The following is a 26,806-nucleotide window of genomic DNA, read 5'->3' on the forward strand; positions in this document are numbered from 1 at the left end:
GGCTGCCTTGGCAAACCAGTGGAACACATATATCCCACCTCACCTTATTTCCCACAGGCTGGTCAAGGTGCAGGTATCCTCGTCTAGAGTTTATGACCTCTCAATCTGGACAGACCCACTTGGTCAAGGGCATGATGAGGAAGGTGGCTAAAAATCTGGTGTGAGTGAAATGAGCTGATTCTAACTCAGATTTCTACATCTTGTTCTTTCTCATAAGATGAACTGCACTGCCTTTAAGGTCCTTTGAGTATCTTTCAGACAAGTGTAAAAGCTGACCTGTGAAGTATGAAACCATTTTCTAGGAAGCCAAGTTTCTGCTTGGCTGGCTACATTATTCTGCAAGTGGTTTAACAGTGTGTGGCCTGCGTTATACAGGAAGCTTAGAAAGGATCTTTCACAATCACAATTCTATGGAACTATCCAGAAAACCCTCCCCATGTGCTGGAGAGATATTTGAGTAATCTCTAGGACAGGGACTCCAGTGAAAAGTGTGCTGTACAGATGGGGGGTATAAGAAAACACAATTAGGGATTAAATGAAAGCTTAGTATTTCTATGCCATGAACCTCTTGACCTCTGGGCAATCTGGTGAAGCCTCAGCCTCTTTCTCAATGCTTTAAAATTCATAAGATAGAATACGAAGGGTTATAAAGAAATCTGTTACTTTGACATGTAGCTATCAATACAGATTTAAAAAAAAAATTGTGATCTCTATCCTTTATTACAGCACTAAAAAACGAGATTTAATAGCAGAGATAGTAACTACTATAATTTATAAGTAGTGATGAGCATAAACAATAGTATCTATTAACTATAATGGGATATGAAAATATCTGTGATACCTACCTATGACAAGGTTACAAGTTCTCCCAACATCACTATAGGGGTCACCTATGTTCATGATTTGGAAGAAAGGCTAAATTTCACTTAGAGTCAATGAAAATTAAGATGCAGTGTTTCTCCCATAAAACACCATAGATCCCAGGACAAGAACACTCAAAAATGTTCTGAGAGACTACCTCCTCTAGATTATATTATTCTTTTAGGAGTTTTATAGGAAAGATGTGATCTTAGTGATGCCTTCTGTGGTCACTCTGCAGAATTTCAATATTACTCTCCAACTGACCGTATCTCATTTCCCTTTCTTTTTTGTCCTCTTAGTGTTTATGTGTGTATATGTATATGTATAGGCATCCTCTACTAGATTTTAAGTTCTGCAAGTGCACAGTTTTATTCTTTCCTCTATTTTATTCACTGTTGGATCCCTAATCCTACAACAGTGTCTGACACATAGTAGATGTTTAGTAAACATTTCTGGGAAGCAAGAAAAAAAATGAAGGAACAGGCCTATAAAACTAGGCCACACTATTAACAGTGAATATATGATCATCATGAACTCAGGAATTTGGAGGCATCTCTTGATACTTAATAATAATTCCAGTGTTTGGTTAGCTGTGGTGATATGGCCTGGTGCTAAAATAACTAAGGTTAATGAGTTTTTAAACTATCTGGTCACAAAGCCACCCTGCCAGTCAGCTTGCTAGCGTGGACTGGCTGGAAACAGACTAAGAAGAGTGTGAATTCATTCCCCACTTCTAGGGAAAAAAACAACTTCTCCTGCAAGCTCACTGCAGGGAATTAGGAACACAGTCTTCAGTGACTCCTGGTGGTTGGTGAGCCAAGCAGAGAATCTGAGTCATCTGCTTCCCAGCCTGTGTCTTTGTGCCATGTCACGATGCATCTATAAATGACGCATGTCCACCTAACCATGGCAGAGCTGACATCAATGAACTGCTACCATCTGCCCAACTCTGACACATCTGATTAACCCGTTAACTTGTTGCTTTTTTTAACAGTGAACTTATTTTTATAGATCAAAGAACATTTATTATAATTCTCATCCTTCGGGAAGTATTACTATGCAACTTCTGTGAAAACGCCAAGCTCCCCCAGTTTCCAATCCAATAAAATGCTAGTACACCAATTTAAAAAAAAAAAAGCTTATACCATCAGGCTCATCTCTGTATCATTATGAAATCTGACCTGTAATAATTACATTTCTAAAAGGTTATCTAAATCCTTTACCAATCCAATTGGACCCGGCCGTAGATATGGTCATGGAAACCAAAGGAAATTTGCTTCTAGCTCATGGATGGCAGCAAAGAAACTATCTGATTCAATGTGATCCTGACTACTGGTTAATAAATCTACTGGAAAAGCTGGTTGAGTGGGTTAATCATTAAAAAAAAGATACATATATTAATTTATGAATTTTATTTCAGCTTAAAATACCTATATGTATACACATTCACCAGTCTTTTGAAGTTGAACTAAAAGCCTTTTCTTTAAAAGTGGGTCTACAGATCAGTCATTGTTCTTTCCTGCAAAGAACACACATAACACATCATCACAATTTCAAGCCTTAGTTTCTCTAAAAGATACGAATTAAAGATACTTGTGAAGGAATGTAGAATCCTTCCAGATTTTTATGTTTTCCCCTAAACTTTTACAAATCTCATCCACACTAAATTATGATAGCAATCTTTTACAGTAAGTCATTCTAAAGCATTTAAGTTAGTTTTAGAAACCTACATTCTTTTTCTTTTTGAACTCACACTCTATTTACATATTATTAAAATTGTATAATTACACGTATTAATGAAATTGGCATAAACTTGTTTGAGAACAAATACAACTGATATTTGCAAAGCACATTATTCTACTACTGGGAACAGAGATGAATGGACATAGCAGAGGACAGTCAACTGGCCTCAACATTGAGCATTCTATGGGAGTTGCTGCCAGATTACACAAGCAAGGGAGGTGAATTTCACTGGCAAGTCAGTTAAGAGGAGGGTTAGGTACATTTTTACTGTAGTCCTATTTTTACAACCTATACCTTCTCCCCTTAAGAGCCATTCTTAAAGTAAGGTCCATGGACCCCCAGGGTCTCTGAGATTCTCTGAAGGAATCCTCAAGTAAAAATTATTTTCCTAATAATATAAAGATGTTATATGTTGACAGTTGCACTGATGATGCCAAAGCACTAACAGGTTAAAAATGCTGGCACCTTAAGCAAGAATCCAGGCAGGGCACCAACTCTAGCAATCCTTGCATGATTCTGCATGCGGCCATGCACTCTAAGTTACACACACACACACACACACACACACACACACACACACACAGCCAGTTTCACTTAAGGATAGCCTCAGTAAAGTGGTAAAATGATAATTTTATAAAATCTCAACCCTCTGAGGGCGCCTGGGTGGCTCAGTTTTAAGCATCTGCCTTCGGCTCAGGTCATGATCCCAGGGTCCTGGGATTGAGTCCCACATCGGGCTCCATGCTCAGCAGGGAGTCTGCTTCTCCCTGTCCCTCTGCTTGTGCTCTGTCAAATAAATAAATAAAATCTTTAAAAAAAAAAATCTCAACCCTTTGAGTAGATCTCTCTTCCATATTCTGTGTGATGAAATGGGAAGTATGTATAAAAAAGCACAGTGGATGCCAAAGTGTAGGAACTGCCACGATGAAAAGAAATTGTGCATTAAGAGCTGAACTAGCTTTTTTTTTCATGAAACATCATTTTTATATGCGAGAATGCTGAACTGACAAATTCTAGTTATTTAGAACTACATATTTAAGTGGAAGTTTTCTTGAAAATGAACAAGGAAGCCTGCCAGTTTAAAGAAAATCGAAAGACTTTGTTGCCCATGACAAAATTTGAGCTTTTCCAAGAGAAAATAAAAATTTTAGAAAACTTGTATCTGCTGCCATGTGTTTAAGAGTTTACCAATACTTACAAATTTTTCTAGTGAGGTCAGTGATAACAAATGTGATTTATTTTTATATTGTATTATTAAATATGTCAACACTTGGAAAACTCGAATAACTCAGCAAACAAACATTCAAAATAAAAAAGGCAAGATATTACAAAACCATACATAGATAAAAGATTCACTGTAAGTGCAAAATATACCAATGGATTTTTCTACCAATTGAAAGATAACATGGTTTCAGATTCCATAGTGAAACTAAATTTTATGATCCAGAGTCCATATAAAATTAACTTTTATGAAACTACCACTTGTCAAGTTCTAGTATAATATTAGATATTAATATAAATATATTAAATAATAAATAAATATTAATATTAATATTAAACAGTATCCAAGGGCACCTGGGTGGCTCAGTCGGTTGAGCGTCTGCCTTCGGCTCAGGTCATGACCCCAGGGCCCTGGGATTGAGCCCCCTGTTGGGCTCCCTGCTCAGTGGGGAGTCTGCTTCTCCCTCTGCCCCTCCTCTCCCCTCTGCTCCGCTCATGTTCTCTCTCAAATAAATACATAAAATCTTAAAAAAAAAAAAAAGAGTATCCACAATTATCTGAAAAGATTCTTAAAGCATTCCTTAGAATATCAGAATAGATCCTTAGAATCTAGTATTCTTCACATACTGATGTGAAGTAGCTGTATTTCTTCATATGAGTCGACCAAAACACCACACTGCAACAGACCGAATATAGCAGAGAGGCAAAATGTAAAACAATGACCTCCTCCACACTAAGTACTTTGTTTTAAAAAATAGTTATTTCTTCCTAAAAACATGTTATTTAATATTACTATGAAATGGACTTTTCACCCTAAAGGGAAAAAAAAAAAAGGAAATGGACTTTTCCAATGAACACATACATATTTTAAATATTCCTGGCTTTAATTTTTAATAGGTAAATATTGATATTTAAATATTGATACAGTCCAGAGAAAGCCTTTTGATGTCTTCATTAATTTTTAAAAATGTAAAAGAGTTCTGACTCCAAAAAGTTTAAAAACTGCTGCCTATAATACTTTCAAAGATGAGTTTAAATGAATTTATGTGACACAGAATGATGTGAGCATGAAAACAAACTATTAATTGCCTAAGTTGAGGGCTATGGTGGTGGGGAAAGGCAGAGAGCTTATCAAGATGTGCTGCTTCCATGAATCGTGCTGTCAAAGGAAGAAAAGAGGCATAAAAATCTTTCCAAAATGTAATGACTTCATTGATTCAAATTTTTATGCCAGTTTTATATGAACAGACTGCCTCCATTATCATAAATGCCTTTTGAACTATCTATTATGTATAGAGTGCAACAGGCAATCTAAGTATTACTAAAAACTGGACAGCTTACTTGATTAAAAAAAACTAATAAAAAGAAGTCTAATAATAATGTTGGCATCTATTTTTATTTGTATAGATTTAAAATGATCAAATGATTATTTAATTTTTTTCATATAGTTTTAATAGATATGTAGTCTTTAGAAAATAATCATCTGTGAAAAGATTAACATTTAGGATTACAAGAGTCACAGAATACTCTTTACATAATCTTGTTTAACTTTTTATATATTAATTTCATTTACACAAATACTGTTAAAGTAAATATGTGGAGTAACAGAAGTTTGGTATTTAAAATCTAAGAGGGGTCAAGAAATCACCGATATTTATTTAAATGAATTAATAGTATACAAAAAATAAATACTAGAAACAATGGGGCAACTTGTAACGCCCTTTATAATGTTATTAATGGTTATTACTCCTGTTTCCTAGCACTTTTTACAGCCTAACAATTTTATGTCAGGCTTTTCCATATGTGACTATATTGTGAAGATCATGATGTGATGATCCATGGTATAGGCAAATTTATGTACTTTTATATTTAAATGAGGCTCTACTGTTTGTTTAACCTTTACAAAAAGCAGAACTCAAAACAATCCTTTTTCTCATTTTGAGACAACATAGTTTTATAAGCCCATAACATATTTACTCAGTAAATTCATAAAGTAGAAGATTCACGTTAAAAAATCTGGCTTATTTGAGACGACAGATATTTATATCAATACAAATGTAAGAGAAAATGAAAGAAGGCTAGAGCAGGGCAACTTCACTTTTGCCAGCTTCACTGCAACTGTGTCTACGTAAATAAGCCACACGTCTGCCTACAGGGTGCACTTGGTCACATGACTCAAATATGCCAAAATAAGGTCACTTCTATCGTAAAATGTAAATTAGTCTATCCATTCTAAAAGTGTCAGGAAGACAGTAATCTGATAGAAAGTCATTCGATTTTCAACCAAATGTCTTTGTGTGTTTGGAAAGAACTTCCAATAGTTAGGAGAGTTCTGTATTACTACTGTTTTTAAAAACATGACTAATGGCAGTTGTGATTCATCTTTTTCCCCTCTGTAAGTTAAACGTGAAAATTAACCATGAATGTTAAATGTCAGTAATATGGTAAATTTTGTAAGTCATTCCCGTAAAATTTATCCAAAGGAAGTGGATTTCTAAGCTGTGTGGCCTCGCCTGTGAAGCACATTGGGGCCTCAACTATGATTTGCCAAGAGCAGAGTAAGCCTGGAATTCAGAGAGACTTGATGCAGGGACCTCTGAGTGGGTGGCCAGGTATCCAAGGGGCATATTCAGCTCAATTCTGTCCTGGTTTGGTGTCCATATTCCAAATGTTTGATCAGGTGGCTAAGGGTGGCATTTGCATCATCAAGCAAAATTCACTATTTATAGCTGGGAGGAAAGAGAGAAGTTGTACTTCATATTAAGTAAGCACATAGTATGTGCCAAGCCCTTTATATACTTTATTTCATCTAATCTTCAAAACTCATATTATTACATGCCCATTTTATAAATTGTAAAACTGGTATTTAAATAGGAAAATTCCATGTTTAAGATCACAAAGTTAAATTAAATGGTGAAGCCAACAATGGAATCCAAGACTATCTGAATCTAGAATTGTTTTTTACTTCTTGGTGAGGGAAAGCACAGTGCTTTCAAAGAAAGTCACCAAGTTTGCAATAGGAACCCATCCAGAAGAAATTGCTAGAGTTAGCAGACCTACCAAGAGCCAGGCAGAAATACAATCCGGGGTTCCAAGCCCTGACACATCCACGACACCAAGAGAGATAAAGGCAAGAAATGTGAGAAAAGAGGCAGATATTAGAAGAGATATCATGACTCCGTGTTTATATGGTTGCTCAAGACCCATTCAAGGAACATGAGATAACAATCATACAGAATGCATGGAACAACTCTTCCTCTCCCCACCGATGTCTGCTCAGCCTGGGGCTCCTAATGTACTGCTCCAAGTATAGTTGGTGCAGGGGCTAGTGGGCCTGAACTTGCATACTCAGAACCATCAGCTCCTTAAGCTGGACAGGGCTACAATTAACAGAAATGGACAATGAGCTTTCTTTTTTCAACATCTACTTTATTCCCTACTTGGTAAAAGTAGTGCTGGGAGGATAAGAGTATGATAGATTGGAAACTGACTGTATATTAAGAAATCAGGGCACCTGCGTGGCGTAGTCAGTTAAGGTCTGACTCTTGGTTTCGGCTCAGGTCGTGATCTCAGGGTCATGAGATTGAGCCCCCACATCAGGCTCTGTACTCAGAGCTTAAGATTCTCTCTCCCTCTCCCCCTACCTCCCATGCTTTTGCTTGTTCTCTCTCCAAAATAAATAAATCTTAAAAAAAAAAAAATCTTCAGGAAAAATAAATTATCAGCCCTAAAATATAAAAACACTTTCTCCCACTATCCATATTTCTATATTCATTAAATTACTAGATTCAGGATAGCAGAATACTATCACTTAATTTCATTTGAAAGCTTAGAATTCAATATCCCAAGTATTAAATTCTAAAATACAAAAATTTAGGTCAGGTTGGTTCCACTCAAGCACAATACTGAGGAATCAATTATGCAAAGGCAGAAACTAAAGAGAATATTCTTTTTTACTTAAAAAAGGTATTCTAAATAATGTGTAGAGAAAATGAATTAATTTGAATGGCAAAATATACCAAGCTAATGTGAATAAAATGTAGAGTAGTAGTGTTGTTAAATGGGAAAAGGCACTGCTATGTCATTATTCCAATGTGTAATTCACTGACACAAAGTCTTAACCAAATATCCAAGTATGCCATCCAAGCATAATATATTTAAATAGAATCAAACAGCATTTATAATTGTAATCCCTTTTCACTGACCAGTGGGCTAGTGTCCAGCCTGAAAAGAAGGAGAAACATGATAGGCAAGATGATTCAAATTTGGTAACAAGACCTCTGTGTCATTGCAATGACAGAGCTCAGAGGATTAGGGTTAGTCCTTACCTATCAAAATCTAGTGACAAATTATCAGAGAACCCATTATAATGGGAAAATCCTGAAACCTACAAAGAATAGGAGAGAATAACACAGATTTGCCCATACTGTTTACAAAGCTAAATCAAATGATTTTTGCCCATTTAAAAAAGTACCTTGGTATTTTTTAAGTTTAACATACTTTACATTTAGATGTGTACAATGTAAAATATGTTTCAAAGATTTTAGTAGGACACCTTATTGCTGTCATTGCTTTAGTCAAAGACTATGCAAGCATCCACCAACCATGTAAGAAACAATACCTGCGGGAAAAAAAGAAGAAACAACGCCTGGAAATAGTCCATTTGATTGTAAGAAAAAAATTAAGCATTAAAGAATAGCCAGGGAAGTCAGTTAAAAAGAACAATGATGGAGGGTGATTAGCTCTGCCAGAGAAGAAAACACGCTGTAAAATTTCACCAGTCAAAACCGAGTGGACTGACATATGAAGAGACAAACACACTAATGAAGCAAAACAGAAAAAGGTGTAAAACACATGGAAATTTGGTACTGTGATAAAGGCAGCATCCAAAATAAACAGGGAAAAAGAAGTAACTTTAAACAAGTTATACTGGAACAACTGGATAGTCATTTGAAAAAAGATAAAGTTGAATCCACACCTCACAGAATACAACAAAATAAACTCTAAATAAATTAGGCATCTCAATGTAAAATATGAAATCATAGTACTATTAGAAGAAAACATGAATTCCTTTGTGACCTGGAGAAGTGAAAGACTTTCCAGCTATGATTCAAAAACAAACAATAGAAAAATAAAGTGATCATTTTGGACATACAAAAATTTTAAAACAACTTTTGCATAAGAGGAAAAAAACACCAGAATCAAACACAAATAACAAATTGGTAAAAAATATTTGCATCATATATTCTGAATACAGTTAGTTACCCAAACATACAAAATGCTCTTAAAAGTTAAGGAAAAGATCAAAATCTCATTAGGAAAATGAACAAAAGACAAAGAAGACAGTTAACAAAAAAGAAAGGTAAATATCTCCCCTCCCAAATTCTCATCTCCACTTATAATAAAAGAAATGTAAATTAAATCAACAACAAGGTAACACCCAGATTAGTAAAACTATCAAAGTACGACAAACACTCTAGTAAAAGCTGTAGAGAAATAGGGACCCTCTTAAAATGCTGTTAGGGGTGCAAAATAGTACAATTCCCATAGGGTATAAAGTTTGGCAATAATTTAACACAATTTTATAAACATTTTATCTTTTGACCTGGTTATATCACTTACAGAAATTTACCCCAAAGATACACCTCCACAAATACAAAAGCACATATGCATAAGGTTGTTTATCATGGAATTATCTGTAATATTTGTAATATGATTCTGACATGGCACATTGTGAACTATGTAAATGTTTCAAATATTTAAAATTAAATATGTCAGAAATAAATACTGAAATGAAATGAATGTTTGGGATTTGATTCAAAATAAAATGAAGAAATAGGGCAAATGCTCCCAAAAAAGAACAAGATAAATCTCTAGGAAACAATCTTAATGAAATGAAAATGAACGATTACCTGACAGAGAGTTTAAAATAATCATCCTAAAGATGCTTGCCAAAGTCAGGAGAGCAATGTATGGAAAAAGTAAGCATTTCAACAAAAAGGGAGAAAATATTAAAAAGTACTAAATGGAAATCATAGAGCTAAAGAATATAACAATACAACTGGAAAATTCAAAGAGGGATTCATCAGCAGACTACATCAAGTGAAAAGAAGGACCAGTAAACTTAAAGACAGGGCAGTGGAATTCATCCAATCAGAGGAACAAAAAGAAAAAAGGATAAAAAAATAATAAAGATAGCTTAAGGGACTTATAGGGCAGTATCAAGAGAACCTATATAAACATTATAGGGGTCTCAGAAAGAAAAGAAAGAGAAAGGGCCAGAAGTTTATTCGAAGAAATAATGGCTAAAGTGGGGAGAAATAAACAGACATCCAGATACAGGTAGCCCAAAGAGTTACAAAAAGATGAATCTAAAGAGACTCACAAGATACATTTAAATTGTCCAAAATTAAAGATAAAGAATCTCAAAAGTGGCAAAACAAAAGTGATTTGTTAACATACAAAGGAAACCTCATAAGACTATGGGCAGATTTCTCCACAGAAACATTTCAGGCCAGAAGGGAATGGGATGATATATTCAAAGTGTTGTAATAAAAAACTTCCAATCAAGAATACGCTACCCAGCAAAGTTGTCCTTCAGAAATGAAGGCGAGATAAAGAGTCTTCCAGACAAACAAAAGCTGGAGTTCGTCACCACTAACCAGACTTACGGGAAGTGTTAAAGGAACTTCTTCAAGCTGAAATGAAAGGATGCTAACTAGTAACATGTATAACTCACAGGTTAAAAAAATATATATACTTAAATTCAGAATACTCTAATATTGTAATGGTGGTAAGTAAATCACTTATAACTTTAGTATAAATTTTAAAAGAATATTAAAAATAACTATAATAATTTGTTAATGGATACACAATATTAAAAAACGTAAATTGTGACACTGAAAACATAAAATGTTGTGGAAAGGAGTGTAAAAATGTAGAGTTTTTATATGTGTTGCAAGTAAAGTTATCAACTTAAAACAGTCTGTTAAAACTATAAGATGTAAGCCTTATGCTGACCACAAAGCAGAAAACCTATAGCAGATAACCAAAAGAGAAAGGAATCACCAGAAAATCATTGAATCAGTAAGAGAGCAAGAGAGGAAGAAAGGAACAACTAAAAAACAGCCAAAAAACAATTAACAACTAAGTCCATATCTATCAATAAAAAGTTTAAATTATAAATGGATTAAATTCTCCAATCAAAAAAACAGAGAAGCTAAATGGATTAAAAAAAAAGACCCATCTGTATGCTGCCTATAAGAGACTCACTTCAGCTTTAAGGACATATAGACTGAAAGTGAAGTTATGGGAAAAGATATTCCATGCAAATGGAAAGCAAAAGAGAGGAGTAGCTATACTTAAATCACATAAAATAAACTTTAAGCCAAATGGTAACAAGAGGCAAAGAAGGTCATTACATAATGATAAAGGGGTCAATTTATCAAGGGGATATAACATCTGTAAATATTTATGCACCCAAAATAGGAACACCTAAATATAAAAAGCAAATATTAACAGTTCTGAAGGAAGAAATAGAGCAATACAATAATAGTAGGAAGTTTCAATACCCCACTTTCAATAATGAATAGATCATCCAGACAAAAAAATCAATAAGGAAAATTGTACTTACACTACACATTAGACCAAAACAAAAACAAAAACTACACATTAGACCAGATATACATAAAGACATGTATACACATAGACCATATATATAGAAAACATTTCATCCAACAGTAGCAGAATACACACTCTTCTCAAGGCATGTGGAACATTCTCCAGCATAGATCATATGTTAAGTATAAAACAACTCTTAATAAATTTAAGAAAACTAAAATCGTAGTAAGCATATTTTCCAACCACAATGGTATGAAACTAGAAATCAATTATATGAAAACTCACAAATATGTGAACATTAAACAATATGCTCCTAAGTAACCAGTGAGTCAAAGATGAAACAAAAGGGAAATCAAAAACTATCTTGAGACAAATGAAAATGGAAACACAATATATGCAGCAAAAACTATTCTAAGAGGGAAGTTCATAAGAATAAAAGCCTACACTAAGAAAAAAGAAAGATCCCCAATAAACAAGCTAACTTCACATCTCAAGGAACTAGAAAAAGAACAAATTAAGCCCAAAGTTAGTAAAAGGAAGGAAATAATGAAAATGAGGTAGGAATAAATAAAACAGACTAAAAAGACAATAGAAAAGATCAATGAAACTAAGATAAAGCAATAAATGTGATAAATTCACATCAATAAAATGAAGGATAAAAATAATATGATCACCTCAACAGATGCAGAAAAAGCATTTGACAAAGTTCAACATCCTTTCATCATAAAAACTCAGCAAACTGGGTATAGAAGGAACATACCTCAACATAATAAGAGCCATATATGACAAGCTCACAGCTAACATCATACTCAACAGGAAAAGCGAAAAGCTTTTCCTCCAAGATCAGATACAAAAGAAGGATGCTCTCACCATTTTTATTCAGCACGATACCAGAAGTACTGGCCAGAGCAATTAAGCAAAAAAAAAAGAAAGCGTATCCAAATCAGAAAGGAGGAAGTAAAACTGCCTCTATTTAAATATAACATGATATTATAAATAGAAAACCCTAAAGACTCCACCAACAAAACAAAACAAAACAAAACACCAAAAACTGTTAGAACTCATAAATGAATTCAGTAAAGCTGCAGGATACAAAGTCAATATATAAAAATTAGTTGTGGGGTGTCTGGGTGGCTCAGATGGTTAAGCATCTGCCTTTAGCTCAGGTCATGATCTCCAGGTCCTGGGAGAGAGCGCCGCATCGGGCTCCCAGCTCAGCAGGGAGTCTGCTTCTCCCTCTCCCTCTGCCTCTCCCCCTGCTTGTGCTCTCTCTGTCTCTCTCTCAAATGAAGAAATAAAATAAAAAATAAAAATTAGTTGTGTTTCTATATACAACAATGAACTATCAGAAAGAGAAATTAAGAAAAAATTCCATTTATAATAGCATAAAAATACTTATGAATAAATTTAATCAAGGGAGTAAGTGATCTTGACACTGAAAATTATAAAACACTGATGAAAGAAATTGAAGAACATAAATACAAATGGGGAGATATCCCATGCTCATGAACTGAAAGAACTAATTTTTGGGTTTTTTTTAAGTTAGAAACCAAACCCTGCTTCACAAGGCTGAGTGGCCATCAGTGGCTTCTCTGCGGAGATATGAGGTACCAGCCAGTGAACCTTCCTCACCTTCTCCCCATTCCCACCATCCCTCCAGCCCTCCAGATACCCATCTCTGCAATTCAACCACTTCAAAAATACTTTGAGGAAGGGATCAGGGCTCAGGCTGGCTGGCCAGCCGGCCGGACAGTTTCCATGAGGTAGCTAACACCAGTGCTCCTGGGCAGGGGCTAGTGGAGAGAGGCGAGTCATGGGCTCCCAGCAGCCAGAAGTGAGTCACCGGCTGACTGGGAGGTAGGGGAAGCAGAGTCCGGAAGTCTGCCCAGAGTACTTCATCAGAGCTAACATCTGGGTGGAGAGGCTGGGCTCTTTGCTGGTGTCCTCACTGTCCATACTACCCAAAGCCATCCATGGGTTCAATGCAATCCCTATCAAAATTCCAAAGGCCTTTCTCACAGAAAGAGAAAAAAAATATTAAAATTCATATGGAACCACAAAAGACTCTGAAAAGCCAAAGTAATCTTGAGAAAAGAAGAACAAAGCTGGAGGCGTCACACTTGCTGACAGCAAACAATATTACAAAGCCACAGTAATCAAACAGTATAGCACTGGCATAAGAACAGACATGTAAATCAATGAAGAACAGAGAGCCCAGAAATAAATTCAAGCATATATGGCAAATTAATTTCTGACAGAAGAGCCAAGAATATACGATGGGAAAAGGATAGTGTCTTCATAAATGGTGTTGAGAAAATTGGATAGCCTCATGAGAAAGAACGAAACTGGACCACTATCTTATACTATACACAAAAATAACTAAAAATGGACCAAACTTGAACATAAGAACAAAACCATAAAACTTCTAGAAAAAAACACAGCAAAAAAACTCCTTGATTCTGGTCTTGGGAAGGATTTTTGGATCTGACCCCAAAAGCACAGGAAAGTAGGACATCAAAACTAAAATGCTTCAGCACGGGGAGGGAGGTAGTAAAGGAAACCATCAGCAAAATGAAAAGGCATCCTATGGAATTCAAGAAAATATTTGCAAAACATTTATCTGATAATGGGTTAGTATCCAAAATATACAAGGAACTCACACAACTCAATAGCAAAACAAACAAAAACAGAACAAAAAAACAATTAAAAAAATGGGCAAGGAACTGAACGTTTTTCCAAAATAATATATACATTTTTCCAAATAATATATATAACAAGTAAATAAAAAGGTACTCAAATCATTAATCACCAGGGAAATACAAATCAAAACCACAATGAGATGATCACCTCAAACCTATTAGAATGGGTAGTATCAAAAAGACAAGAGAAAAATACTGGTGAAGATGTAGAAAAAAGGGAACTCTCATACACTGTTGGTGGGAACATAACAGACACTGAAAACAGTGCTGGAACAGACACTATGGAAAATGGAATGGAGTTTCCTCAAAAAATTAAAAACAGAAATACCCAAGATCTACCAATCCCACTTCTGGATATACATGCCAAGGAAACGAAACCAGTATCTTGAAGAGATAATCTGTACTCCCATGTTCCCTGTAGCATTATTTACAATACCCAAGTGTGGAAACAACCCGAGTCTGTTAACAAATGAATGGATAAAGAAAATGTCACACACATGTGCATACACACACACACACAGAATATTATTCAGCCATAAAAGAGAAGGAAATCCTATTATTTGTGACAAGATGGATCAACCTGGAAGATATTAAGCTAAGTGAAATAATTCACACAGCAAAAGACAAATACTGCACAGTATATGTAAAATCTTTTTTAAAAAGTCAAACTCATAGAAACAGAGAGAATGACTGTTGCCAGGGTCTGTGGAGTAGGTGAAACAGGGAGAGGCTGAGGAACAGGTACAAACTTTCAGCTTTAAGATGAATAAGGTCTGATAATCTAAAATGTAACATAGTGACTATGGTTGATACAACCATGTCGCATAACTGAAATTTGCTAAGAGTGTAGAACTCAAGTGTTCTCATCTTAAAACGGTAAATATGTGAGGTGACGGGTGTGTTAATTAACGATGATGGGTATTCTTCCACAATGTATATGTATGTCAAATCATCATGTTATACACCTTAAATACATTACAATTTTACTTGTCAATTATACCTAAATAAAAGGTGAAAAAAATGAGCGTGAAATAAAGCTTTAAGATAAATTAAAAGCTGAGAAACTTTGTTACCAGCAAACTTGTGCTACATGAAATGCAAAAGATTTCCTCCAGGCTGATGGAAATGATAACAAATGAAAACTGGACTCTATACAGAGGAATCAAGAACACCAAAAAGGATAATCATGTGGGCAAATATAAAAGACTTTTTCCTCTAATATTTATATTTCTATGTGTGTATGAATACTCACTCCTTCTAAACTTTTAAGAAAGATGAGTGTCTCTTTAAAGAGAATACAAGTAACAATGTATTGTGAGGTTTATAACAAATGTAGAAGTATAATATAAGAGCATAAAGGGGGTAAGTAAATAGAATTACACTGCTGTAAGGTTTCTCCGTCTTTTCTGAAGAGGTATAATTTATATCTTGTAAATAATGTAATTCATAGCAACTAGCAGGGTAACTCAAAGTATAGCTAAAAGCTAACAGAAACAATAGAATGAAATACTAAAAAATACCTGACTAACATAAATGAGGGCAGGAGGGGAAAAATAGAGGAACAAAAAGAGAAGAGATAAATAGAAAACAAATACCAAGTTAGTACATTTGAACCCAGTCATCGCTAATTATAATAAATGTAAACAGACAAACCCACCATGTAAAGAGATTGCCAGGCTGTGTGTAAAAAAAGCAAAATGGAAATAAATTTACAAAGACATACTTTAAACATATAGACACAACAAAGAGGTTTTAAGTAAAAGATATCTGAAAAGATAAACATGAAAAAAACATGGGAATGGTTATATTAATATCAATGTAGGCTTTAAGATAGGAATATTACCAGAAACAGAAAGGTAAGTTTTATAATGAAAAAATGTTGATTCACCGTGAAAATATAACAATCCTAAATGTTTGTGCACCCTCCTAAGTGGCCTTCAGAAATATATAAAGCAAAAATTGGCAAAACTAAAGAAAGAGGGCACCTGGGTGGCTCAGCTGGTTAGGCGTCTGCCTTTGGCCCAGGTCACGATCCCAGGGTCCTGGGATCGAGTCTCGCATTGTCAGGCTCTCTGCTCAGCGGGGAGTCTCCTTCTCCCTCTCCCTCTGCCCCTCCCCTCTGTGTGCACTCTCTCATGTCCTCTCTCTCAAATAAATAAAATCTTAAAAAAGAAACTAAGAAAGAAAAAAACAGATCTGCAACTAAGGTTGGAGATTTTAATACTCTTCACCTATAGACTGATAGAAAAAAAAATTAGTAAGGATATAAAAGATTTAACAGTACTATCAACCAACTCAACTCAATTGAGCTTTATAAAACACTATATCCAACAACTGTAGAAAGCACACACTTTTTTTTATTTTAATTCCACTATAGTTAATATTCAGTGTTACATCAGTGTCAGGTGTACAATATAGTGATTCAATAATTCTATACATTACTCAGTGCTCATCATAAGTGTAATCTTAATCCCCTTTACCTATTTCTCCCATCTTCCTTCCCACCATCCCTCTGGTAACCATCAGGTTGTTCTCTATAATTAAGAATCTGTTTCTTGGTTTCTCTTTTTTTTCCTCTTTGCTCATTTGTTTGGTTTCTTAAATTCCACATATGAGTGAAATCATACGGTATTTGTCTTTCTCCGACTTACTTCACTTAGCATTATACCCTCTAGCTCCATCCATGTTGTTGCAAATGGCAAGACCCCACTTCTTCATGGCTGAATAATATTCCATTGTATATACATATCACATCCTCCCCATCCACTCATCCATCAATGCACACTTAGGCTGCTTCCATAAATTGGCTATTGTAAATAATGCTTCAATAAAAAAACGGTGCATGAATTAGTGTTTTTAAATTTGGGGGGTAAATACCCAGTAGTGTGGTTATTGAGTCATAGGATAGTTCTTGAGTCATAGAAGAGTTCTATTTTTAACTTTTTGAGGAACCTCCACACTGTTTTCCACAGTGGCTGCATCGGGTTTGCATTCCCACAGTGCACAAGGGTTTGCATTCCCACAGTGCACAAGGGTTCCTTTTCCTCCACATCCTCCCCAACACTTGTTGTTTCTTGTGTTTTTGATTTTAGCCATTTCAACAGATGTGAGGTAATATCTCATTGTAGTTCTGATTTGCATTTCCCTAATGAAGAGCAGTGTTGAACATCTTTTAATGTGTCTGTTGGCTATCTGGAAGTCTTCTTTGGAGAAATGTTCATGTCTTCTGCCCATTTTTTAATTGGATTGTGTTTTTTGGTGTTGAGTTGTATCAGTTCTTCAGGTCTCACATATAGGTCCATGATCAATTTTGAGTTTATTTTTGTGTATGGTGAAAGAAAGTGGCCCAGTTTCACTCTTTTACATGTGGCTCTTCCAATACCATTTGTTGAAGAGACTATCTTTTTCCCATTGGATATTCATTACTCCTTTGTTGAAGATTAATTGGACATATAATTGTGGATTTCTGGGTTTTCTATTCTGTTCCACTGATCTATGTGTCTATTTTTGCCCCAGTACTATGCTGTTTCGATTACTACAGTTTTTTTTTTTTTTTTTTTTTTTAAGTAATCTCTACACCCAATGTGGGGCTGAACTCAGGATCCTGAGATCAAGAGTCACATGCTCCTCTGACTGAGCCAGCCAGGTGCCCCGATTACTACAGTTTTGCAGTATAACTTGGTAGTCCAGAATTGTTATGCCTCCAGCTTTGCTTTTCTTTCTCAAGATTGCTTTGTCTATTTAGGGTCTTTTGTGGTTCCATACGAATTTTAGGATTATTTGTTCTAGTTCTGTACAAAATGCTGCTGATATTTTGATAGGGATTGCATTAAATGTGTAGATTGCTTTGAGTAGTTTAGACATTTTAACAATACTTGTTCTTCCAATCCATGAGCATGGAATATCTTTCCATTTCTTTGTGCTGTCTTCAATTTCTTTCATTAATGTTTTATAATTTTCAGAGTACACGTCTTTCACCTCTTTGGTTAAGTCTATTCCTAGCTATTTTATTATTTTTGATGCAATTGTAAATGGGATTGTTTTCTTAGTTTCCCTTTCTACTGCTTCATTATTAGTGTATAGAAATGCAACAGATTTCTGAACATGGATTTTGTACCCTGTGACTTTACTGAGTTCATTTATCAGTTCTAGTAGTTTTTTAAGCCCACACATTATTTTAAGGGCACATGGGATATTCACCAAAGCCTACTTAATGCTGGGCTATAAAACAAATCTCAGTAAATATCAAAGGACTGAAATCATTTTAAGTATGCTTTTGTAGCAAAGGCATTAAAATAGTAATAAGGGGAAGATACCTAGAAAAGTTGAATATATACAAAAGCAACTCACTTCTAAATAACTCATGGGTCAAAGAACAAATTACAAACAAATACAAATTACTGCAAATGATAATGAGAATCTAACATGCCTGAATTTGTGGGATGCAGCTAATGCAGTCCTTAGAAGAAAGAAAAAGGAGGGGTGCCTGGGTGGCTCAGTCGGTTAAGTGTCCAACTCTTGATTTTGGCTCAGGTAATGATCTCAGGGTTGGGCTCTGCACCGGTCATGCAGCCTGCTTAAGATTTTCTTTCCTTCCCCCTCTGTACCCTCCCTCCACCCTTGCGTGTGCACGCAGGTGCCTGCATGCGCGCTCTCTCTCTCTTTAAAAAAAGAAAAGTGGTGCCTGGGTGGCTCAGTCAGTTAAGTGTCTGCCTTCAGCTCAGGTTGTGATCTCGGGGGTCCTGGGCTCCCTACTCAACAGGGAGTCTGCTTCTCCCTCTCCCACTGCCCCTTCCCTCCCTGCCCCCCGCTTGTACACACTCTCTCTCAAATAACTAAATAAAATCTGTAAAAAAAAAAAAAAGAGAGAGAGAGAGAGTGTGAGAAAGAAAGAGGAGCAAAGAAAAGAAAAAAGTATAAAAACAATGATCTAAGGGGCACCTGGTCAAGTGGTTGCACATCAACTCTTGGCTGGCTGTGGTCATAAAGAGATGTGACTACAGAGGAAAAATCAGAGAAATTCAATGTTACTGGTTTAGATGGTGTAGGAAGGGAGCCACGAGCAAAGGAATTTATGTGGCCTCTAGAAGCTAGATAAAGCTCTTACCAGAGCCTCTGAAAAGAAATGCAGTCCTACTAACAACATAATTTTATCTCAGTGAGACCCATGTTAAAGTTCTAACCTTACATCTTATCTTGTGTAAGATAAGCCTGTATGTATTGTTTTAGTCACTCTGTCTGTGGTAATTTGTTTCAGCCACAAGAGGAAACTAATATAAAATTCTACATTTATGAATAGGCAATTAATGACTACCAGAGATTTAAGGAAATCCCATAATAGGAAAGAAGAGGCCCAGATTAACAAAATGATAAATGCAGCTTGGGAAAAAAATTTGAAAACAAAAAGGAACTCTTGAAAATGAAAAATAACAGGAAGACAAGCTCCAGAGAAGGGCTAAATGAAAGTTGAAGAAATATCAAGGAAGAGAGATACGAGACAACGAAATAGAAAATGGAAAAGAAAATTAGAGGATTGGCCCCAGAGACTGACTATCTGAATAAGAAGAGAAGCAAAAATGAAAACAAAGAAAAACAAAGGGGAAGAAATCAAATATATCAAGAAAATCTCCTAGAACTACAATGCAGGAGTTCAAGAACTACAGAGTCCATCAGATGAATAGGATGTGGCTGAAAAGAGACCCATCTCAAACCAAGACCCAGAATTTCACCACACTGGTGACAGAAAAGACCCAAAAAAGCTTCAGAGAGAAAAATCATGTTTCATTCAAAGCATCAAGAATCAGAGTGGGATCAGACATCTCAACAGCACACTGGAAACTGGAAGACAGCGGAACAACACCTTTAAAACACAGGGAGACAACTTCCAGACTATAATTCCATACCCAGCGAAGCTACATTCAAGCTCGAGGGCAGAATAAACACATGCAGACACCCAAGGTTTCAAAATTCACCTCTCACGGACACTTTCTCTGGAAACCAATGGAGAATTTCCCCACCAAATTAGGAAGAGAGAGGACAACATGATTCTCAGAGCACAGGGAATCCAACACAAGATAGAAAAGGAGAACGAGTCAAGAGCTGTACAGCAGATCTAGATCACAGCAAGTCAAAAGGCTCTGGCAGGGGCGCCTGGGTGGCTCAGTCGTTAAGCATCTGCCTGCAGCTCAGGTCATGATCCCAGGGTCCTGGGATCGAGCCCCGCATCGGGCTCCCTGCTCAGCGGGAAGCCTGCTTCTCCCTCTCCCACTCCCCCTGCTTGGGTTCCCTCTCTCGCTGTGTCTCTCTCTGTCAAATAAATAAATAAAATCTTAAAAAAAAAAAAGGCTCTGGCAGTTCCTTCTTCACAAAGATGAACTGTTAAGAATACAGGTGTCTCCCACCTTCCCAAACTTTTAATTATACAACATCACTTTCATGAAAGACCTACATTAGTACGCATTTTTTGCTAACTGAAAGAAATCCGAAGAGGATTTTCCTTTTGACAAAAAAAAAGTAGAAAAGCAAAAATAGCATTCAGCATTTGTATTGTAGTAAGCAGGTGGGAGGCAGCAGCCAAGCAGTGACAGTGACACCACCAGGCTCCTTCCCTGGGAACTACACTAGGTATCTCAGCATCAGGCTGCCAAAACTGTGTCTGAACATCTGCACTTTATTTGGATTTATTTTGTGCATCGTTAGCAAGATGTGTCCTAAGTTATCAGAACAGCCTAAGACAGGTTATTTTGAGGGTCTGGGCACACTAGAAAATATTTCCATATAAATTAATGGTAACTGGTTCTTTGCTTTATGCCGTTTCAGCTTACGTAGGTTTTTATAGGAAAGCTCTATTTTTGGATAGCGGGGGAAACCTAAAATGTCATTAAGAACGTCTTGTGTGAATTGACTGAGAGAAGATTTACGTAACTGAGTGAGAGTCTGGCTGATAATTAGTGATAAATATATAGGAAACTAACTAGATAAAACAAGAAAGCTGTTACTAATCCTAAAGAAAACAAAAGTTGTACACAAATTGAAAAGAGATCATAGTATACAATAGGGTTTAGGTGTCAATAACTTTTGCCTTGTTAAAATACGCAAACACTTAAAATTCATCTAACTAAAATTACAACATATCTATATAGGAAGGATGGAGGGATAAGAAGTAGACATGTGTGGGTGGTGGATGGTATGTGTGAGAGACAGAGGAGTGATGTATCTACAAGCCAAGAAATGCCAAGGGTTGCCTACAACCACCTGAAGCTAGGACAGTAGCATGGGCCAGTTCCTCCCTTGGAGCCTCCGGAAGGAACCAACCCCACTGACAACTTGATTTCAGGCTCCTAGCCTCCATTTATTTGTTTCAAGCCACCCAGTCTGTGGTACTTTGTTATATAGCTGCCCCAGCAATCAATACGCTGACCTTAAAGAATCTGACCAGCCATCACTGCCATCCTGTACCCATCTTCCCGCCACTACTTGAACGTGAGTTTACTCCCATTTATTTTTTTGAAAAGATTTTATTTATTTATTTGACACAGAGAGGAAGAGAGCACAAGCAGGGGGAGGGGCAAAGGGAGAGGGAGAAGCAGACTCCCCACTGAGCAGGGAGCCTGACGTGGGGCTCGATCCCAGGATCCCTGGATCATGACCTGAGCCGAAGGCAGACGCTTAACCAAATGAGCCACCCAGGCGCCTCACTCCCATTTATTTTAAAGAGCAATCCCCCAATATTCTTACAACACAACATGCAAAAAAGCAAAGAATTACCTGCAACAGAAAGTTTAAAAAGTGAAGGACACCTTAACAAAGCAAAAACTGTACTCAACTTGCTAAATCTTGCCACCCTAATGGTAGGAAAATATCAAAACCAAAATGAGGCAGACTTTAAAGTGCTAGGATACATGAAAAGATATTTTACTTTCTCTTATAATCTCTTCAGTAAGGTTAATATTTACTTAAGATCCCCACCTTTTAATGCTTTATCAAAATTTTTCTCTTTTACAAGATGCTTTCTAAGGGTTTTATTGAAATTGCCTTTTTGAAACAGTGAAATGAGTTGTGGCTGATTTTATTCTAGGCACCAAGAGGAAATAATGTGCTGCAGAATTTATTCCATTCAGCCCTGAAAACCTGAAATGCAATCATCAATCACAGACTTGCACTCTTTCCTAATGAAAAAAAGATGATTCCTAATATATTTTAGGAACAAGTACTCTAAAACACTCAAATTATGGAAGAAGGAGGCCACCTCAAAGAGTAAAGCAGTCCCTTCACTGGCAAGATTTAAGAGGGATATTAAGAACGGGTTCTCTGAAAAGGAATCGTGTTTATTAGAATGTTAGGCAGAGTTTTCAAATTTTAAATCACAAGCTATTAATAGATTGTGAAATAAATATAATGGGTTATGACTAGTGTATATATATATATTATTTTTTTTTAAAGATTTTATTTATTTGTCAGAGAGAGCAAGCAAGCACTAGCAGGGGGGGAGTGGCAGGCAGAGGGAGAAGCAGGCTTCCTGCTGAGCAAGGAGCCTGATGTGGGAATCGATCCCAGGACCCTGGGATCATGACCTGAGCTGAAGGCAGACGCTTAACCCACTGAGCCACCCAGGCGTCCCTGACTAGTATATTTTTAGTGGAATTTAATGAAATGGAATAGAATAGAAAATTGTGGGGTGCAAAGCATGACTTATATGCAAGGGCTGGTTCATGCAACTTTCATTCATATATTTATCTTATATATTATATATTTTTATATATTATATTTATATATTATATACACACACGCGCGCACGCGTAAAGTTACCCGTGTATTGAGTTGTGATGCAAACTTTGTTTCTTACTATGGGTCACATTCAAAAAGGTTTGAAAAGATCTTAGCGGGTAAACTGGACACCAAACAAGCAGCCAGCCAGATGCATCCTGCAGGCAGAGAAGACCTGGGCCCAAGGCCTGCTTTAGCAGGTGGAGCTTGGTTGAGACCCGGCTACCCAGAGCACTTTCCAGCACAGGGCCGAGCCAGTGCTGTGGGGAAATCCCACTGTGAGATCACCAGGAAGGAACCCAGAGGATGAGTTCAGTCTGGTTGAAAGTAGAGGGCAGAAGATACTGTATAATAAAGGCAGACAGAAAACACCAAATAGGCCCAGGCAGTTAATTCAAGAATGAAAAATAATTTATCACTATGCAGAAAAGCATCTCTCATCCTCCCCAAAGTGATTTTGTTTGGCTTTGAAGCCAATTACATTCAAGAGAGATAATAAAGTAATGCCTATGAACAGTGGTCTGTACCAATAATGTTTATTTCATGTCCTTGGGACATAGTTTCAGAGTACTTCTTAAAAAACAATTTGGCACTAAAGCGGAAAAGTCAGTTTAGGATTTTTCTTTGTGAATCATAAAAAAAAATTGCAGGATGTGTTACCTCACATGTTGCCAGAAAACAAAATTAATGAATAAACTAAGTTTCAATTATGAGCCAACCTTGCAAGCTATCATCAACATGCCACGTGCATTAAACACGCCCAAGTTTTAATCGAGAGTTATATTGTTCTGAAAATAAAAGTTGACCCCCACCCCCAAAACTGAATGCAATCCCAGCCTCTGCATCTTTTCTGACCAATGACAGGCCATGGTAAAAAACCAAGAGGAAAAGATTCAAACTGGATTCAGTAATATTCACTATCTCTCCCATGTCAACAAGTTCTCCAAAGAAGGTAAAACAGCAAACTCCCCATTTGGTTTTTCAAAATCATGGCCAAAAGTATAGGGCAGGAAGATATTAAAGTTATTATAAAGTTTTCACAATTATCTGTGGATTTATTCTTATCTTCTCCTTTCCCCAGATTGTTTTCTTCTAAGGGTGAATTTCCTGTAAATGAATCACAGACATGAACTCAAAATTGCTCACTCCATTGTTACAAGCCCGAATGGTTATCCACGCTTCCTCAAGAATCTTTTTTTCTAACTATTTAGAGAAACAGGAGGATTCTCTCAAGCTGATGCTTTCCTCTTGGAGTGCTGCCTGCACGAAGTTTCATTTTGGCTTCAGTTCCACAAAGTAACATGAAGACACCCATGTGGCTATAATACTCTGTCAGGCCCTTGCCTTTTCTTTTCACTCCTGTGATTGCTATTCATTTATTTACTGTGGTAGGCCTACTTTACTTAAATCTGACCTTCTTTGAACTTTCCTTCTACATTTTTCTATCATCAACAGAAGTTATGTATACTGGACTTGAAAGCCTATTTTATATTTGATAAAATCTTTTTTGTGGTGACTTTTTTTTTTTTTAAGTCACAATACACTCATGGCAAACAGGAAGTAGCTAAAAATAACACTTGAGAGTTGTGAACTCAGTATCTCCTCTTGGGTTCATAGGCATTTCATACTCAGTATATCCAAAACCAAACCCTTTATTAGCACTCCCCAACAGTTCCAAGTGTTGCCATCTCACTGAAAGGTCTCATCATTCTCTCAGCATCCCATGAAGAAATTCCTTCGTCCTCTCTGTCCTCCAATACAGTTGTCAAGTCTTATACACGCAAATTCTTAAGGCTTTCTGGAACCCAGCATTTCTTTCCATTCTCAGAGCCCCTATTCCGGGCTCTCATCTGGATAAACACAAAGGGCCTCACTGGTCTTTCTGGTTTGACTTCTGCAATCTACTCTCCACATGTGGTCAGAGACTTCCTAAAACACAAAGCTGTCACATGGAGAAAACACCAGCCATTTTGTCTCCTGATGAGAACACAGCTGCCGCCCACGCCTGTATCAGCGCGATCACAACAGTTGGCTAAGGCTTCTAAGCCTAAGTCAGTGTGCAGGGAACAGCAAGGGCCAAGGCGCCCCCAGAGCTACACCATGAGCTACAGTCAGCAACCTCCAGACCGTGGGGAGCTGTGCAGGCCAAAGGTCCCAGGTTCTTCCATAGATAAATTGTAACAAAAATAGATGGAGGAGACATAGCATATAAAAAACAAAAAGGCTTAGTTAACCTTTCAAAACGAGCAAGACTGAACTTGTGCCTAGGGATGCACACCTGAATGAACTATAAAGAAACACAAGAGCAGAATGACTGAAGCCAGGTTAGGCTCCGTGAGGACAGATGGAACTAGGGTTGCGATGGGAGCCCATGGAGGGGCTTCTCAGAATGGCAGGCAAAGTGCTATTTCTTGGTCTGTGCTGTGGTTACCAGGGAGTTTCCTTTAGTTGCTTTATTAAGCTACACGCTTGCCCATATGGTATTTTGTTTCATTTTGCATTGAAAAGGTTAGCGCGCACACACACACACAAACACACACACACAAATTGGATCATGTCACTGCCCTGTTAAAAATGTTCAATGGTCTCACAGTGCTTGTAAAGAAAAGTACAAGCTCCTTCCTTCACATGGTAGATAAGGCCTTGCGGCACCTGGCTCTCTACTCAAAGCCTCAACGATTGCTAGTCTCCTCCCTACATTAAATTTTCAGTTCCTCAAAAATACCGTGCTTTCTTATGTCAGGGCCTTTGAACATAAGTTACTTCTGCTTGGAACAATCAAATGCACTCTCTTTCCCCTTCAGTTGGCTGATTCCTATTTGCCCTTCAGGTGGCAGTGGGAAAGTCTTCCCCGATGCTTTAATGTTGGGTCAAGTACCCTTCCATCTACCCATTACACACTGTACTTTCCCAATCACAGCATTTATCATCTGCATTCATATTTATTAGTGGATATCTTCTGTAGGTCAAGGACAAGGCAAGATGTATAACTTGCCCTCAAATTTTCATATCCCCAGTTCCTAGCAAAATGCCTAGAACAGAATAAGTACACAATAAACATAAATAAAATGAATATGTACACCCATTTATTATAAATGAAAATTACCTTTGTTGGCATCAATTTATAACAAAATATAAGCGAATTAATAAAGATAACAGTAACACTATGCTATATACTCTTTCATTAACTCATTTAATGCTCTAAACAACACTACGAGGTCAGTATTATATTCATCACCAATTCATATGTGAGGAAACTGAGCCATGAAGAAGCCAACTAACACGCTCCAGGTCACAGAACCCATAAATGGGATTAGAACGCAGGCAGTCTGCCTCCACCGACCTTGCTCTAATTCCAATAAACCATCACCTCCCACTGCCCAACTAACATCACTACCATACATTTCAAAGATTGAAGCAGGTGGCTTTAATGGGAAAAAATAAAACAAAACAGAACAAAATTCTATTGAGGTTACCTGACAGGGAATACCCATGAATATGATATACATATTAAGATGCTCGATGCCCAGATTTGAGGACCTGGGAAGGAGAGAATAGCAGGTGCAAGGGCACTTCAAAGAGCAGGTAATCTGACTCTCCCGGGAAACTGCACTGAGATGTCAAATCCTGACATACCTTTTACTGGCCTCCAACTGGGCAAAGGAACAATATCTCTGTGATTACAGGCTGACGACAGGCAGGTCTTCGGAGCAACAGTGAGGCAGACAAATATGAGTGTCCACGGTGCACAAGGTACCAATCTGATGCAAAGTTATGAAGAGATCCAGGACTTCAGCTCTTTCAATCAAAATAAATACATGCATTCATTCATTTATTAGCATCTTTGTAACCATATATGGCTCTCAGGACTCAAAAGTAAAACATGATGATGGTGC

General features: G+C 36.8%; 1 protein-coding gene across 5 annotated transcripts in view; it reads right to left on the bottom strand.

Moving 5' to 3' along the window:
- Positions 1–26,806, bottom strand: part of DSE (dermatan sulfate epimerase) — a 150,137-nt gene that overhangs the window by 12,752 nt on the left and 110,579 nt on the right. The gene's annotated exons all lie outside the window — the stretch shown is intronic.

The sequence above is a fragment of the Zalophus californianus genome, chromosome 7 (genome assembly GCF_009762305.2).
Source record: "Zalophus californianus isolate mZalCal1 chromosome 7, mZalCal1.pri.v2, whole genome shotgun sequence".
NCBI lineage: Eukaryota > Metazoa > Chordata > Mammalia > Carnivora > Otariidae > Zalophus > Zalophus californianus.